Raw genomic sequence first — 18,330 nt, forward strand, 5'->3', positions numbered from 1 at the left:
GCTAAGCTGCTTCTCTTTCTCCCTGTCCCCATTGGAACTGTGAGGCTGGATGGGAAAGCATTCCGTTTTTAGGGAAAAGGTCTGGGAGAATCCATCAGCCTGCACAGCTATGGATTCCCCCCTCCTGGGACACACAATCAAGTAAGTGCATTTTATCTTTAAATACATTACATTTTTAAATCACACTGTACATTTCTCTTTAAATATACACTGAGCCTGTGCCCTGCACAGACTCTACATATTCAGGCACTGCAGTGCCTTCCCTAGCCCTGCAGCCTGGCTGCTAGGGCTCTCCCTCTCAGTGCTGGAGGCATGGGGCTGGCTTCCCCCATCCTTCAGCCTGCCTTCCTGCCTCTGGGGTTCCAGGGAGCTGGCTCTCCCTGTCCCCCCAGGGTGGCACTACTTTGGTGGCCTCGCCGCACCCCCCTGTACCTAAGCCCGGCGGCCCGGGACTCTTGTCCCGGCCGCCGTGACTCTGGCTTTGTTGTGGTGCTGGGGCGCCGGGAGCGTAGCTCCCGGACCCCAGCGCTCATCATCTTGCTTGGCCGCCTAATGTGCCCACGCCGCTAGGGAGCCGGCTAGCCCGGTCCCCCATGAGCGGCGCCTGTCTGTTAGCCTCGCTGCAGCGTCCGGCGGGGAGCCGGGCTGCAGCGCACCCCCCTCGCCGACTAGCAGCCCGGGACGTCCGTCCCGGCTGCTGCGGCTGGCCACCCGTGCTGGGCTGAGGCGCTGGGAGCAGAGCTCCCGGCCCCCAGCGGCGGCTCTCACATAGAGCACTGCAGCGGGAGCCGAGCTCCCAGCCGCAGCGCTCACCCTTCTCCCCGGCGCGCACACTCCAGTGCGCCCGGGGCTACACTGACCGCTGCCGGGAGCGGAGCTCCCGGACTCCGGCGGTCAGCGGCTGCCTCCTCTCCCCCGGCGCGCACACACTGCTGAGCGCGCCGGGGGCTGTCCTCCCTGCCGTGGTCTCCGGAGGGGTCCGGGACCACGGTGCATATCATAAAAACACATTTTTACACATTTACACATCACGGCGCCTAGCGCCCAACACAATTCAAATCTGGCGCCAAGCGCCCCTTTGTCTCTGCAAATGGCGCCGGGCACTAGGGATTAACCCCTTCAGTGCCAGGGCGGCCATTTGCCTCGTGGCTGGGGCTCTCCGGCCACACTATTACATAAAGAGAAAGGGGTTTGTGGGAGCCGCACCGGTCTAGCAACAATTTTTGTAAGAAAAGCAATCTGAGTAATGTCCTCTGAGAAACTGAAATTTGTGTTATAGAATTGCTTCAGATTAAGGTAACTGTGCATATAGGAAGATATTATATCTTTCAAGGTGCACTAAATATAGTTACCATTCAGTGGTGCTCCCATGAGTCAAAAATATATTGAGAAAGATACCAAATAAGAGAAAATGGAAAAAGAAGTAGACTCTTGTTTGGGAGCACTCTAACTCAGAGGAACTAAGTTGTATACATGACTGGTAAAATCATGATTTTAATAGATTCTTATTAAAATATATAGAATTATCGGAGTTCAAAATTTATTATATGTGATTCAAGACTATTGTGCAAAAATATCTATATCAATTTAGTAAATAATTAGCGAAAATTGCTATAGTATAATGTAAGCCGGAAAAGCTTAAGAATTCACAAAATGGGGAGGGGGGAAACCTTCTAGTCTCAATGGTGTCTGTCAAATGAATATATGACCATCATTCATACTGCAAAAATCCCAAATGGAAAAAGTAGTTGCAGGAAATTAAATCATGGGTCATATGAATCCGAGTACCTATCTGTGACTTAGAATTGGGCAGCAAAATTTATTTGCAGTACCAGGATGTTCCAAGGTGGTCTCCCATCCAAGTACTGGTCCGGCCCTCCACTGCTTAGCTTCCAAGATCGGAAGAGATTGGGCATCTCCAGTGGGGTATGTCCGCAATTTCTTAAGCTAGCCCTTTCATTTGTCACTTTATATTGGAAATGGAGTCGTTCATATTTTCAACAAGAAAAATGAAAGAAAGGGACAGACACACGTGACCGGCAGGCTCAAAAAGTACAGATTGGATATGACAATTATATGGCAAGAAAGTATCAAGGCCATAAATATCCAATCAAAGTGAATCCTTCCTTATTTGTATTGTACTGTACACCAGTCAATTGTATATCGATAACAAAATCATTCTTGGTTGTGCTGTCTAAGTAAGACAGTCATAAGCATAAATTTATCACCAAGAAAGATCAGAGTAATTACTACAAAGAATCCTTTATAGTTAGTGGGTTAGCATCTGTGTTTTTCTCACAACCAAAGATCCACCATTGGTATACAAAATCTCTGAAATAAACAAAAAATGAGAACAAATATTGCAGTATCAGGGTGTTCCAAAGTGGTCTCCCGTCCGAGTACCGACCCTGTCCACCACTATATAGCATTTATGCTCAGATGCAATTAAGCACCATTCGTGGGGTACATCCGCAATTAGATGCTTGTCGCTGATTGGTATGATCACCTTCAATCATAGTTTTTGGAAAAAACATATGTTAAAAGGGCAAATAATAATTAGATAAGTATACCATCTGTGTGTACCTATGCAGGATATGCAGTTGGTTTATTACCACAGCATATAGCATATTTCCCTGCAAAAGAGTGTATGGTCAGAACACAACAGGTGTAAGCTTATAAGGCAAAACCATCATAAGTCATTCTATAATGAGCAACAAACACATATTGGTCCAAGCCTAAAAGACTTGGTAATGTAAGAATAATATTACCACTAACCAGAAATGTAGCAGAGAGCTTATTTGCTAATCACCCTAGATAAAGATTGTTAAATATGTAAAACATGACAGGTGCTATTATAATTGAACCAGACACTTGGTTAATTTCATACAATACCGATCTGTAGAATTTGGTATCCCAGGTTTTCTGGTGCAGGCAGTGGAAATGTGAACAACGGGATAGGTGCAGCTGATCCCCGCAGCTCCTGCCCGAAATCGAGCTCCAGCGGATGGGGGGAATATCGCTGCGTCCCGCCGTATTTCCCCGCTAGCGGGTTCCATACACTAGGGGATAATTTATATGAATGTCCGCCTCTCTTGTGCCCGTAGTCGAGCTCCGGCGGGTGGGGATAGCCGCTAACTTCCGCGGCTTGTATGGTTGCCTAGTAACAGGCTGTGATGGTCCGGCTTCCAGGTCACGTGTGCGCACCACGTGACCATGTGGGTCCTAACGTACGTTTCGCTGATAGGCTTGATCACGTCCTGTGACGTATTAGTTATGGCATTGTACTTTCAGAAAGCTTTTAACAGTAAAATGGACTATATAGATATAGAGAGAGATTTTATATATATATATATATATATATATATATATATATATATATATATATATATATATATATATATATATATATATATATATATATATATATATATATATATATATATATATATATAAAAAAACAGTTGTGACCGGCACTCCTACAGCAGAACTAAATACCTGGGTGCCTTCCCGTGGCACTGCAAGGCCCAGCAGACAAGGTAAGGTAATGGGCGGCACTCCAAAGGATTTTCAGCAAATACAACAGCACACCAGGCCGATTAGTGTTTCAACGTTTCAGGTGTCTTTATTCACACCTTTCGTCAGGATTCTGACGAAATTGTTTGTAAAAAATTTGATATTTTATTACTATTCACAACACTAAAAAGGATATAAGAAACAATAAATATCCAACAATAAAATACTATTTCTCTAAAACATGACTGAATTCTTAAAAAAGGGGGAAATGGATATGAGTTTAAAAAATCATAGATAAAGTGCATATAGTGGGTACAGATTATAAGAAAAGTTTTTTAAGAGTCTTAACTGATATATCTGGAGGTCTCTGGGTAAAGGCCTTTACCCAGAGACCTCCAGATATATCAGTTAAGACTCTTAAAAAACTTTTCTTATAATCTGTACCCACTATATGCACTTTATCTACGATTTTTTAAACTCATATCCATTTCCCCCTTTTTTAAGAATTCAGTCATGTTTTAGAGAAATAGTATTTTATTGTTGGATATTTATTGTTTCTTATATCCTTTTTAGTGTTGTGAATAGTAATAAAATATCAAATTTTTTACAAACAATTTTTTTATATATATTTAATACGTATTATAATCAACATAGAAACACCTGAGGTCGCTTAGAACCCCTATCCGGTATACCTATTTCTTAATTTGCGGCAACCTACCATTGCCGTCTCTTTAGGGGACAGCTGACGCCCAAATAATTGGGAGTGTTTTTTAAGTGGTTGGGAATCTTTGTATCACAAGTGGCGCGGCATTCCCTGGCTACTACATATATATATATATATGTGTGTGTGTGGATAGTGAGAGAGAGATTATACATACATATATATATATATATATATATATATATATATATATATATATACACACACATATATACACACATACATACACATATATATATATATATATATATATATATATATATATATATATATATATATATATATATATATATATATATATATACACATACACACACACACACACACATTGGCCAATTCACTAACTAAACCCCCATCATTTATTCATTGATGTTGTGAGGATAAGTGAGCTCTATATATATATATATATATATATATATATATATATATATATACACATATATACATACATATACATATACATACATATACATATATACACATACAGACAGGATTAAGGCGGCACTCAAAGACTTACAAAGGTAGTGAAAAAGGCATCCGAGCAGGGATGCTGTTTTTAATAGTGTTACGTTTCGGGGACGTATCCCCTTCCTCAGACCAGGAAGGGGATACGTCACCGAAACGTAACACTATTAAAAACAGCATCCCTGCTCGGATGCCTTTTTCACTACCTTTGTAAATCTTTGAGTGCCGCCTCAATCCTGTCTGCATGTCTACGTGGGCTGGTCCCACAAGGAAGGCACCTTAGCAGGTCAATCATCACTGGAGTGCCGGAGCCGTGTGCGTGTGTGTGTGTGTGTGTGTGTGTGTGTATGTATGTGTGTATAATATATAGATATATATATATATATATATATATATATAGATATAGATATAGAGAGAGAGAGAGAGAGAGAGAGAGAGAGAGAGAGAGAGAGAGAGAGAGAGAGAGAGGGAGAGGGAGAGAAACTGTGTGTTTGGTTTCACAGAAGAATCAGGGTATCTTGGCTCTGTATTTGTCAATGACTTTCATACTGCACTGTTCCAGATCTAAAGAGTAATCGGTTCTCCACCTTCATTTTTACTCATGTTATAGAGCCTACGGCAGCAAGAATTCAGCTAATAATCATAATCTCTGGAAATGGAGATGGAAATCGCCAATGTAAGATTACGTTATATACAGGAGCATATTAAATGAGGGAGCCTGTGTCCAGCCTCTGTCCGGGCCCTCTCCTCTCTAGCCGGCAGTGCAGCAGACTGACCCCTAGGAGATCCTAGCGCTATGACAGAGTCTAGTATATTAAGTATCCAGGGAAATGGAGAGGTGGCCCTTTTCACAGTGATCTTCCTACTACGCATGTACGGTGGCCATTTTCACAGTGATTTCTACAGCGCTGCTGCTGCCAATGTGGGACTACGGAGAGTTACTGCAAGTATTGGAGTGTGGTCTCCCCTGCACACCACACCCTGCACCCATTATAGATATGACACTGGTTATATACCTTTGTGCTACCATCACTCCTAAATATCTTCTCAGAAATAATGGAATACAGTGTTCTTTTGAGCTATTAAAATCAACTCAAAACCAGGAAGTGGTCATGGATTTCAAATTTTCCTTCACCATGAAAGAAAATTACTAAACTCAACTTTAATTATAAGTGGCAACCCTCCAGGCTCACATACCATAGACTGCAAATTACCAAGCATTATGCTGTTTTGCATGCAGTAAACTTTCCAACACACTTGGCACCCATTACAGCAGTCCAAACCAAATGGAAAAGATTACTAATCTCCTGGTTTGGACGTATCTCTCTGCAATTGTTCTATTTTTTCCAGACTTCTGCCCAACCAAAATATTAAGTGCTTTCAACCTCTATACAGATCTATAACTGCAATTTATGGGGACGGGAAGAAAAGTCAATGGGGCGGGGCAATTGTTGCCGGCCCCCTGCTGATCATCTGTGCTAATGCGCGTCTGTCAGAACTATACAATTGTTTCTCTGATAATGTCCATTTGTAGTTCAGATGCATGACAGCTTCGGGTTTAGCGGAGCAAATCAGCTAAACCAGTCTAAAGTGCTTGACTGGGCGTCTAAAGTCCGGGTTAGGGAGCTCTGGGCTCCCAAATTACAGACTTTAACACATTTTTTCGTCACATCTCTGGAGGCTGCGAGAAAAAAACGGGACTGCCACGGCAAATGGGCGTCTATCGGAGAAACAATTGAATAGCATAGATGATCAGCAGGGGGTGCCGGCAACAATTAAACCAGCCCCAGTAACACACTAAACAGATACCCAACAAATGGATGACCAAAGGTACCACATATAAAAAGATTATCTTGAGTCATAGCTAACATTACAAGGTCAATTCAACTGCTTTGTGGGCACTCACTGGAGATTACTGCCCCCCACCCATTAGTACCGGGTACAGGTTAGGGTGCTCAAAGAGTGTTTACACACTTTTCAGCTGGCACCTCAGGAGGCTACAAGCTGAAATGAGTCTCCCCGGATGCAATTCAATTGTTACAAAGGAATTTAGCTACCAGCTAAATGCCAGAGAGCAACTCAATTTCCAAGATGGGTACTATTTTGTACGAGAATGATGCACGGGATGAGCCACTTTGGGGGCGATTCAATAGTTTTTCCTCGCGGCTACCACTAGGAGCACAAAATGGTGCTCAATTTAGATACCCGTTAGCTGCAGGGGTGACATCTCTTCTCCTAGCCTCCAGAGTTGCGAGAAGAAATGTATGTAAAGTCCGTGGTTATGGCGCCCAAACTCCCATCCTAACCAGGACTTTAGACGGTATTAGCTGCTATTCGTCTAAAGTCAATCTATTTGTGCGCGATCAACACAACAAAAAAAACATTTGTATTGCGACTCCTGATATCCCATCACTTTAGACCGAAGATCAGGCACGCAAAAACAATTGAATCGCCCCCTTTAAGCAGTTCCTCCCCTGCAAAGTGCCAGATGTGATGCAGGTACGGTGCAACCGACATTCGCAACAAGCCCCAAAGCCCTACTTATCGTGGATTTCTACCCACAACTCGTGAGGGTGCAAGCAGAAATCTGCAATAAATGCACCCTCAGGGCTAGTCGTGGTAATTCATTGAATAACCTCTTTGCCTGGGAGCTAAATTTCAGTGTAAGAATTGAATTACCTCCAATATGTACAAATGCATTTTCTCCCTGGAACATGCCTCTACATACAGAATCAGCGCACCTCAAACTCTTCACAATGGGGGTAAGAGCAAAACCATGGGGGGTAATTCCAAGTTGATCGCAGCAGGAAATTTTTTTAGCAGTTGTGCACTGCAGGGGAGGCAGATATAACATGTGCAGAAAGAGTAAGATTTGGGTGGGTTATTTTATTTCTGTGCAGGGTAAATACTGGCTATTTATTTGTACACTGCAAATTAGATTGCAGATTGAACACACCACACCCAAATCTAACTCTCTCTGCACGTTATATCTGCCTCCCCTGCAGTGCACATGGTTTTGCCCAACTGCTAAAAAAATTCCTGCTGCGATCAACTTGGAATTACCCCCCATGTTCACTGCAGGTGTGGCAGATATAACATGTGCAGAGAGTTAGATTTGGGTGGGTTATTTTGTTTCTGTGCAGGGTAAATACTGGCAGCTATATTTTTAAATGCAATTAAGATTTCAGTTTGAACACACCCCACCCAAATCTAACTCTCTGGACATGTTATATCTGCCCCCCCCCCCCCAACTGCTAACAAATTTGCTGCTGCGATCAACTCTGAACTAGGCCCAATATCCACTCTACTTTGGATTTCCATTCCATCAGGTCCAAAACTTCATTCTTACAACCAGGTAACTCCTTCAGCTTTCACTAGAAGGACTTCATAGTTCTTGGTCCTTTTGTACATACTCAGTCAAGATAGCACATCAATATTTACAAATTCATCAAATAAAAATTCAATAGAAAACAAACCTAGGAACACCATGGAACCGTATTATTTGTTATACTATTCGGCCACAAAACTGATATCTACCATCTATTCCACTTTAAACAGGAAATATCACCCCTGAGAAGGAAGAGTGCACATTCAAATGGGAAAAGGAGATGATGGTGACTAGATCATGATGACAGCAGCACAGTTATAGATACAAATTACACAAAAGCTCTTTTTGCATTCGTAAAAATGGCCCTTGGCCACAAATAAATGTTGGAAAAAAGTTAACCATTCAGGAACTTTCACCCACATATGGTGGACATGTCTTAAGATACAAAACTATAGTATGTCTGGGCATTTAGTACATCTCACAAAGTTGATCAATAGGCTTGTGATTCACATTTGCATCCTGCTTGAGAAAAGGTACTATATAAATAATATCAGTATTATTATTAATCCTCCAATGCTTGTAGTCTGTGCTTTAGGAGTTGGAATGCGGGCCTGATTCAAAAATGTATGCAAATGCCGTCGCAGCTGCGATTTAGTACACAGCAGCTGTGCAACGTTCTGCAAATGTCGCAGCCACGGGAATTTGTATTGAGACATGTACTGGAAGGGTCTATGGTCCACCACTTGTACATGAAGACGCAACCGACGGACTATCATCGATCTTCTGAGTAACCATATGGGTGAGCAGAACGGAGAAGCCATAGCCATCTTGACTGCGTGCGGGAGTGCAGTCCAGGCAGTGACATGTCCCCAAACAGAAGCGACCATCCTGCATTTCAGTGATCACCCAAGAACGTTCCCTGACTGTCAATCACTTTACGAATAACTCCTCTCTGTGACCGCTGTCACAGTACCATCGCTGAACATGCGCAATGTCACATAGACGCACACTTAATAGCAAGAAAATCATTTCACTGCATACATAGACATTGCCTCTATATATCTGAACCAGGCCCTGTGTATGCTAAGGAACCTATAACTAGCATTACATGTGACTCTACTTCGGGGTGTTCACAAATGATGCATTCAACTCCTTTTCAGCTAGACATTCTCTGTACAGTTATTTCTTCAATAAAAGAAAAAAATTGCATAGAAAAAAAAAAAGAATAAAATGTAAAAAGAGCTTCTATGTAAGTTGGCACTGGTCCATGATCAGGAAGGGAGGACAAGGTAAGCAGCAGTCACCATCACATCTTCACTCAAAGAGCCAGGATAAGTTGATAATACTACAATACATTATAGAGAATATAAACAGATGGGCTGGGTATGTGTGACCGGCGGTCACCATACCGACGCTGGGATCCCGGCGGGAACGAGCACAACAAAGCCCCATGCAGGCTCGTGCAGGTTCTATTCCCACTCTGTCGGCATGCCGACTATCGGGATTGTTAGGGAGCGGGATCTCCTGACCGCCGGTCACACAACTACATCCCAAACAGATCATAAAGTGTCAATTCCATTACTTCCTGTGTCCGCTGCTGGGTGTCAATAGCAATGTGCGTCTATTGGAGCTATTCAATTATTGCTCCTATCAGGCGGAGCAACAACTAAGGCACCTGACAGCTCCGTGTTTAGCTATGCCAAACACTTAAACGAGCGTACAAAGTCCGGGTTTGGGTGCCCATGGACATCAACACATTTTTTCTCGCACCTCCTGATTCTGACTGTAGCGGCTAATGGGTGACTGCAGCGGCTAATGGCTGATGTGTGACTGCAGCGGCTAATGGGTGTGTATTGGAGAAACAATTGAATAGCTCCGATAGATGCCCACTCCTTTAGATGGCCAGCAGGTGGTGAGTGCCACAATTGAATCAGCCGCAATGTGTCCAGTGGAATACCCCCACTACTACTGAGGCACAGACCATTACCATTCCATCGGTGTCCTCAATCCCCTTGCTCCCATGCCACCAATATTATCCAACCACTAAAGTTTACCCAAGCCTGTCTCTCCTAATATGGAGACTATTTTAAAAACGGTCTCCTAAAATGCTAAGTACCAATTCATAGGTCTCATATCAAACTAAAACTTAGCCCTCATAGTCCCATGACAATTCTCCATGACATAAGCTGACATGAGGGACTGACACACAGGAGGAGTGGGCTGACATATGGGACTATGGGGCAGATGTATTAACCTGTAGAAGGCATAAAGAAGTGATAAACCAGTGATATGTGCAAGGTGATAAAGGCACCAGCCAATCAGATCCAATATGCAAATGAACAGTTAGGATCTGATTGGCTGCTGCCTTTATCACCTTGCACATATCACTAGTTTATCACTTCCTTATGCCTTCTCCAGGTTAATACATCTGCCCCAATATTCCCAATAGCTCTAGCAGTGTAAACATGAAAGATGCCTAAAACTTTTACATCGCTGGTGCTAGCTTGCATATAAAATCTATACCAGCACCTCAGACAAATGCTGGAGAGACTGCTTCCTTCTCATTGTTTTTTACATATCGCTGGGAAATGTTTAAAATTATCCATGATTTGGAACAATGTCAGGGATTTGGTGCTATCACTCACACTGACGGCTTTGTACTACTGTTTGACATTAAGGGCCTTGGGGGCCATTCCGAGTTGATCGCTAGCTGCATTAATTTGCTGCGTAGCGATCAGGCAAAAAAAATGCACTGCGGCGCAATGCGCACGCGCGTCATACTATGAACGATGTAGTTTCACACAAGGTCTAGCGAAGCTTTTCAGTCGCACTGCTGGCCGCAGAGTGATTGACAGGAAGAGGGCGTTTCTGGGTGTCAACTGACCGTTTTCAGGGAGTGTTCGAAAAAACGCAGGCGTGCCAGGAAAAACGCAGGCGTGGCTGGGCGAACGCAGGGCGTGTTCATGACGTCAAAACAGGAACTGAATAGTCTGAAGTGATCGCAAGCACTGAGTAGGTATTGAGCTACTCTAAAACTGCACACAAAAAAACTGTCGCCGCTCTGCGATCCTTTCGTTCGCACTTCTGCTAAGCTAAAATACACTCCCAGTGGGAGGCGCCATAGCGTTTGCACGGCTGCAAAAAACTGCTAGCGAGCGAACAACTCAGAATGACCACCCTAATTCAGACCTGACCGTAGCATCAAATTTGTTAGCAGATGGGCAAAACCATGTGCACTGCAGGGGATGCATGCAGATATAACATGTGCAGAGAGAGTTAGATTTGGGTGGAGTGTATTCAAACTGAAATCTAAATTGCAGTGTAAGAATGAAGCAGCCAGTATTTACCCTGCACAGAAACAATATAACCCACCCAAATCTAACTCTCTCTGCACATGTTATATCTGCCCCATCTGCAGTGCACATGGGGCCTAATTCAGACCTGTTCGCTCGCTAGGTTTTTTTTGCAGTCCTGCATTCGCATAGTCACCGCCCATAGGGGAGTGTATCTTTGCTTTGCAAGTGTGTGAACGCATGTGTAGCAGAGCTGTACAGACAGATTTTGTGCAGTCTCTGAGTAGCCCCGAACTTACTCAGCCAATGCGAACACTTCAGCCTGTCCAGCACCGGAATTGATGTCAGGAACCCTCCCTGAAAACGCTTGGACACGCCTGCGTTTTTCCAAACTCTCCCAGAAAATGGTCAGTTGACACCCACAAACGGCTTCTTCCTGTCAATCTCCTTGCGAACGCCCATGCGAACGGATCCTTCGCACAAACCCATCGCTGAGCGTCGATACCCTTTGTACCCGTGTGGTGCATGCGCAGTTTAGATCTGATCGCCCGCTGTACGAAAATGCAGCCTAGTTATCAGGTCTGAATTAGGCCCATCGTTTTGCTCATCTGCTAACAAATTTGCTGCTACAATCAGGTCTGAATTAGGCCCAAACTCTAGGTAAATGAAAAAAAACCCTCTTGCTTTCAGCAGTGGGGAACCCGTAAATGTGAACACATATTTAGACCAAAAATTATTACGTTTCAAGTCTATTCAATAAAACTGCACAAAAATGTTAAGCAAATCACAAACACGCTCTTAATTTTGCTACCAAGGCAAAAGAAAATACCAACCACTAAGCATACAATATCTATTTAAACATGGATTACAGTCTGCAGGAGATTGGAACAATGACACAGCAGAGATTCCTAAAATGCAATGATGAAAGACGAATTGACACGCAATGTTTTGGGGGCAGTCACAGTAACATACATATTAAAAAGCACAGAAGAAACATTTTTTCAACAAAATGCATGAGTGACAATGCTTGGAGTACAAACCTGTACACCAGGCATGTCCAAACTGCGGCCCTCCAGCTATTGAGAAACTACACATCCCAGCATGCCCTGACACAGCTTTAGCATTCTCTGACAGCAAAACTGTGTCAGGGCATGCTGGGATATGTAGTTTCACAACAGCTGGAGGGCCGCAGTTTGGACATGCCTGCTGTACACTCTAACAGAACCAATGCAACTAATCCAATCTTAGAGAAGTAACGCTTTCTTCTACACATCAGGCATACACAGTAACTGACTATAAGCACAAGAATAATCATACTTCTTCAGTGACATCAATAGCCAAAGGCAATTTCTTTCAAGCAGTAATGCAAAAATAATAATTATAAATTAGATTATATTATAATTTGTATAAATTATTTTCTTTATATAGCAAGTTATGTACCTTTTAAGCATGAATACGGACCTCCATTTTTTTGAAGCTGACATACTAGAAATAATTAGCTCCTTTCCAAAATATCTACAGAAGGAAAAGAAGTGGCTGATCATGTGCCATGTATGCATTTGGTTTGAATGGTAGTACATGACACTGTAGAGAATTTTAAATTAACTAACAATTTTGTGATCACTTTAACAAAATAATACAGTATTTTCAAAGACACTGAATCTAATTCGGAGGTGGACGCAAATCATGCGCTGCTGCAATTCCTCATTATTTCCAAGTGCATTCCTCTTGTGTACTTCCATGTGCTGGACTGAGCAAACCCTGTGTGACTCCTAATCACTCCTCCAGCGGTCGCAACATCGACTCCTCGAGTAGCCGCTGCCTCTCGCATAGCCTCCATTGTAACTTTCTCAAAATATGGCCACTGTGACTGTGGTGCTGGAGATTGCAGCCACATGCCAAAACATGCCCATGACACCTCCTCTTTTTGCAATCACTTCAGGTCACCTCCCAGACTGCACCTGAAACGCCCATGGAACCAAGTCTGAAATCATAGCACACAATCGCACATAAATGTGTACACTATCGCACACATTGGTTTGCGCAAACGCAGTGAATTACTTTTCTGGCAAAGATTTGCTGATCTGTGCAAACCAACATCGACATTACCTCTGACACAGGCCAAATGTGCCTATAAGGTTTCTTCATGCCTTTCCAAAACGAATGATAAAGTCACTAAAAACATGATTTCGTAGACACCTACTATATATCAACACAAATATGGCACAAATTAATATGCAAGTGAATCTTCAAAATTTGGGCAGAATGACTGCAGTATAAATGAAGTCCGTGCAATTTAAAGTAATTTTCTTTTATACATAATGGTCTAAAGAAATTCTTATACTGGTCTTGTCCAGACACACTGTATCCTAAAGCAGATTTATACGCGGTACACACTGAAACAACAGTCTGGTGGTCCAACTTACCAGTCAACCAATCTAACAATTTTATGAGGGTTATGCACAAACGACATTGTGGTATATCTGTGAAAGAGTCATTTACAGACATAGGGCCCAATTCAGATCTGATCGCAGCAGCAAATTTGTTAGCTACTGGGCAAAACCATGTGCACTGCAGGTGGGGCAGATATAACATGTGCAGAGAGTTAGATTTGGGTGGGTTATATTGTTTCTGTGCAGGGTAAATACTGGCTGCTTTATTTTTACACTGCAATTTAGATTTCAGTTTGAACACACCCCACCCAAATCTAACTCTCTCTGTACATGTTATATCTGTCCCACCTGCAGTGCACATGGTTTTACCCATCTGCTAACAAATTTGCTGCTGCGATCAGATCTGAATTAGGGCCATAATGTGTATACACACTGCCAGGTGGCTGGGACGACGTATCATTCGTCGGCTGTACAAACTATATAACGCCCAGTGTGAAGCCAGCATTATAGTGCAATGTACACAGGTGCAACAATGGCTACTTCGCAAGCCTCACTTAAACATTGCCTGTTCTGTGCTGCACCACAGACAGGCAAAATACCTTGCTTTGTTCATTAAAGCTCCACAAGACTGGCAGGTGGATTGTACACACTGCTCAAAGTCTTGCTCATAAGTAGAGTAGCTTCTGCATGAGCGATACTTCAAATTAAAAGATTATTTCACATCCTCATACTGATGTAGGTAGTAGGGCAGCGACAGGAGTCTTTGAAGAATAAAAATGTAAAGCCTTCAGTCTGCTTACTTTGTAACTTTAGGCAAATCTGCCTTTATCCTTGTACTTGAAAAAATATAGTATGAAAGGCTTGTGGAATTCTGATGATATGGGCGAAAAGAAAGCCCAATTCAAACATTTTTTATTTAAAATAAGACACAAAGAAAATGCATATGTCAGTTTAACCGTAACACAGGGAGAGATTATTTAATAGCAATAGAAAGTATTATAACAACACAGTGAGAAGCAGATAGGATTTTTTACTCTAAAATACCATCAGGTGAGCTGCTTTAAAAACACAGGCAAGCTCACCAAGTCCCGCACCTCTGCCAGATCGCAGGCTATTACATTTAACATCCAAAGTCAATACCTGTATTAAGTTATGTGGTATTATTTTGAAAATATGTAGCAAAATAGCTGTGCTCAGCTTATTACTCAGAAACTAAAGCTGGATACACATGAGACTATGAGGTAAATGGATGAAGCAGTGATAAGAGTAGTGAAGTGAGCCAGTGTAGAATTTGCCCATGGCAACCAATCAGCATTAAAAGTAACATTTATAATTTGCATACTATAAAATTATACAGAGCACCTGAATGGTTGCCATGGCCAACTTCTCCACTTTTATAACTGCTTCATACATTTACCCCTATGTGTACCCAATGTGACATCACTAGCGACGGGACCTGGCATTGGCAAGTGCATTCGCCAGCATGGCACTAATAGCGACAGCCAAAGATTTTCTTGCCTGTACAAAAGATCTGAGGCGGTCGCCAGCGACCCGGGGGTGATACACTGGACAATTTGAATGATTTGACATTGATAGATCGGAAATGGCCAAATCATTCATAATACTGTTTTGTGTGTACGCACCTTAGGAGTCCTTAAGCTGGGTACACACGGAGCGATATGCAGTCCGAATGTGCGAATCAGGCCGACATCACCCACATCGTTCAGAGATGTGTGCACATTAAACCTGATGATATTGCTAGCGCCTGTAGTATGTTAATGAAGGATGGAACAAGATCGTTCTGTCCTTCATTAAAGCCGCCCCAGTGTGTATGAGCAATCCGAGCTGACAGGGATCTGTTTCGATGTCAGAACAAGTCCCCGTTGCTCCACTGTGTACCCAGCTTTATCTTTATTTCTTGGATTGTCCCACCACCCGTACAGACAACGGAGGTAGCCATGTTGTGCAGAGCCAATGCTGCCACTAAACGGAGACTGCATGCGCAAGCATAAGTGAGACAGGTCTCAGTGAAGTCAGGTTCCTAATAAATTGGTAGGCTGTATTCCAATGGATTTTAATTCAGCCCACAAAAGAATATATGCCGCACAAGCAGTTTATAGTCATATATGTAAAAAGGATACAGTGCCCTTATCATTTGGTAATCATGAAAATAATTAAATTCTATTCTGGCTTTAACGCCCTTTTAAACAAGAGCACTGTGCTTTGAGATTCCCCGGTGTTAATAATGAAGAATATAAAATGTATAGTTATTGAAAAGAAAGCACATTTTTATAACTATTTCCTTGGAATTTATAACTTGCATAACAAAAACAATTGTACTTAAGAGGCTAGGACACACTGGGCAATATTACTGAAAAATATGAACGTTCTCGCTCATTAATGAACGAGATACCGTTCATATCTTTCAGTGTGGAGGCAGCAACGATAAACGATGCGTGGCCCCGCGCTCGTTCATCGTTGGTGCCCCGTCGCTTGTGCATGCAGGCCAATATGGACGATCTCGTCCATATTTGCATGCACTTCTATGGAGCCGGGTGACGGGGGGAGTGAAGAAACTTCACTGCCACCGTCACCTCCCCCCGCTGCCGGGTCGCCCGTCTGCCGTATCGGCGGTCGGGCAGCTCGGCGGCGGTTCGCGCAGTGTGTAGGGTCCATTAGCCTCTATTATTCTACTGTGCCTGAATGTACCGAGAACCTACAAGCCATGAGGAGTATTTAAAGTGTCAGTTTTGTGAAAAACGGCCTGTAAATTTACAGCTTGTAGGCTCTTTTGGTTATAATGAAAGTTTGGTTATCCCATAGCTACAATAACAAAGACTAAAGCAGGAACAGACAGTTCAGAATTAAGGAAATTCTCAGTAACTCGCTTGAAGTAAGACTGGTAAACAAACAGAACGGATTCCTGGAAAATGTTCTATTACTGAGATTGTGCTGTAACCCATAGCAAGCAGACCTTCTTTCCCTTACCGCGGCAGAAAAAGGATGGACAGATGAACGATATTTACTGATCACCTCTTGTTGCGTGAACAAAGTCTAAAGCGAAGCATACGCATAACCAGTGGCAACACAACCATTTCTGCTGCCCAAGACAGCACATTTACATAGCCGCCCTTGCCCCAAAATGTAGTCACAGGCTAAGGTCGGTAGCTTGTTTATGAGCTCTTTTAGGAGTAGGGATAAGCTTCATTCCCTACTACTATTAGAGGGGCTAATTCAGTTTGGATTGTATAAGCGATCTGTGCATATACAGAACGGGTCCTGCGCAGAAATGAGATCACCTCTGCCTGATTGAGGGCAGGGAAGGGGGCGGGGGTGGCCAGCTTTGCTGAAATTCCAGGAGTGGCAAGGCCAAGGACTGAGTCGAAGTTTCCTTGGCCTCGCAAGCTGCCTTGCGACAGGTAGTCTGAGTGAGCTCAGGCTTACTCAGCCTGGCATTGCAGATGAACATTGCTACAGATGCTTGCAATGTTCATCCCGGACTGTGATCACATCGCAATATTGTAATCGCAAATGCAGGAAGGAGACGCTATGCACCGCTTCCTGCATTTGCATTGCTAAGGATTGCATTTGCAAAGCTGATGCAAGCAGCTTTGCAATTGCAATCCATGCTGAATTAGGCCCAGAGTTAGGCACCACATTTGCAGCCATAGAGGGCATGTTGTGAACCATGGGGGCTGAGGACCTTGTCACTGCTGCCGACAGGACCAGGCCACCTATAACTCACAGTTCTTATCTCTTTCTGCAGCGGGGTACACTGGGATTCCACAGGGAATACATTAGGGTGTACAGTTGGATCTTGATCCGAGGCACCAACATGCTAAAGCTTTGACTGTTTCCAGGATGCACCGCAACGCCTCCAGGCATTGGAGCTCAGTTTGTAAGTTGGTGCCTGCATAGCAGGTCACTTAACAGGGGGGCTGCGCTAGGCAGCCCTGAAAATTTAAGACTTCAAGGGCCACAGTACTTTCTATGTTTTTATGACATGCTGTGCTGCGGCTCCATCAGCTCTCCCAACAGCGCTGCATACTCACGCGGCCGGTTCCCGGGTACTTGCAGCAGAGGCGCACCGGTACACAGGCACACCGCCGCTGACACTCTCCAAGATCGCGTGGCTGCATATCAGGGAGGAGGTAAGAGGGTCCCCCAGGTGGGACCTGCCGGTAAATCGTAGTCCAGGAGACGGACCGCACTTCTTGCGTGGACACTGTGGCCATACAGGGACCCCACTATATCCACCAGGGCAGGGAGCACAGGTCGGATTTTTAAAAAAAAATAAGAATTTACTTACCGATAATTCTATTTCTCGTAGTCCGTAGTGGATGCTGGGGACTCCGTAAGGACCATGGGGAATAGCGGCTCCGCAGGAGACTGGGCACAAAAGTAAAGCTTTAGAACTACCTGGTGTGCACTGGCTCCTCCCCCTATGACCCTCCTCCAAGCCTCAGTTAGGATACTGTGCCCGGACGAGCGTACACAATAAGGAAGGAAGGATTTTGAATCCCGGGTAAGACTCATACCAGCCACACCAATCACACCGTACAACTCGTGATCTAAACCCAGTTAACAGCATGATAACAGAGGAGCCTCTAGAAAAGA

The 18,330-nt window shown here is 43.6% G+C and overlaps 1 protein-coding gene and 1 pseudogene across 12 annotated transcripts in view; both read right to left on the reverse strand.

Annotated features, from left to right (window-relative positions):
• The window catches only part of NEO1 (neogenin 1), a 243,252-nt gene that overhangs the window by 209,857 nt on the left and 15,065 nt on the right, over positions 1-18,330 (reverse strand). The window lies entirely within an intron of this gene.
• Positions 1,821-1,940, reverse strand: LOC134938867 (5S ribosomal RNA; annotated as a pseudogene).

The sequence above is a fragment of the Pseudophryne corroboree genome, chromosome 6 (genome assembly GCF_028390025.1).
Source record: "Pseudophryne corroboree isolate aPseCor3 chromosome 6, aPseCor3.hap2, whole genome shotgun sequence".
In the NCBI taxonomy this organism is placed as follows: Eukaryota; Metazoa; Chordata; class Amphibia; order Anura; family Myobatrachidae; genus Pseudophryne; species Pseudophryne corroboree.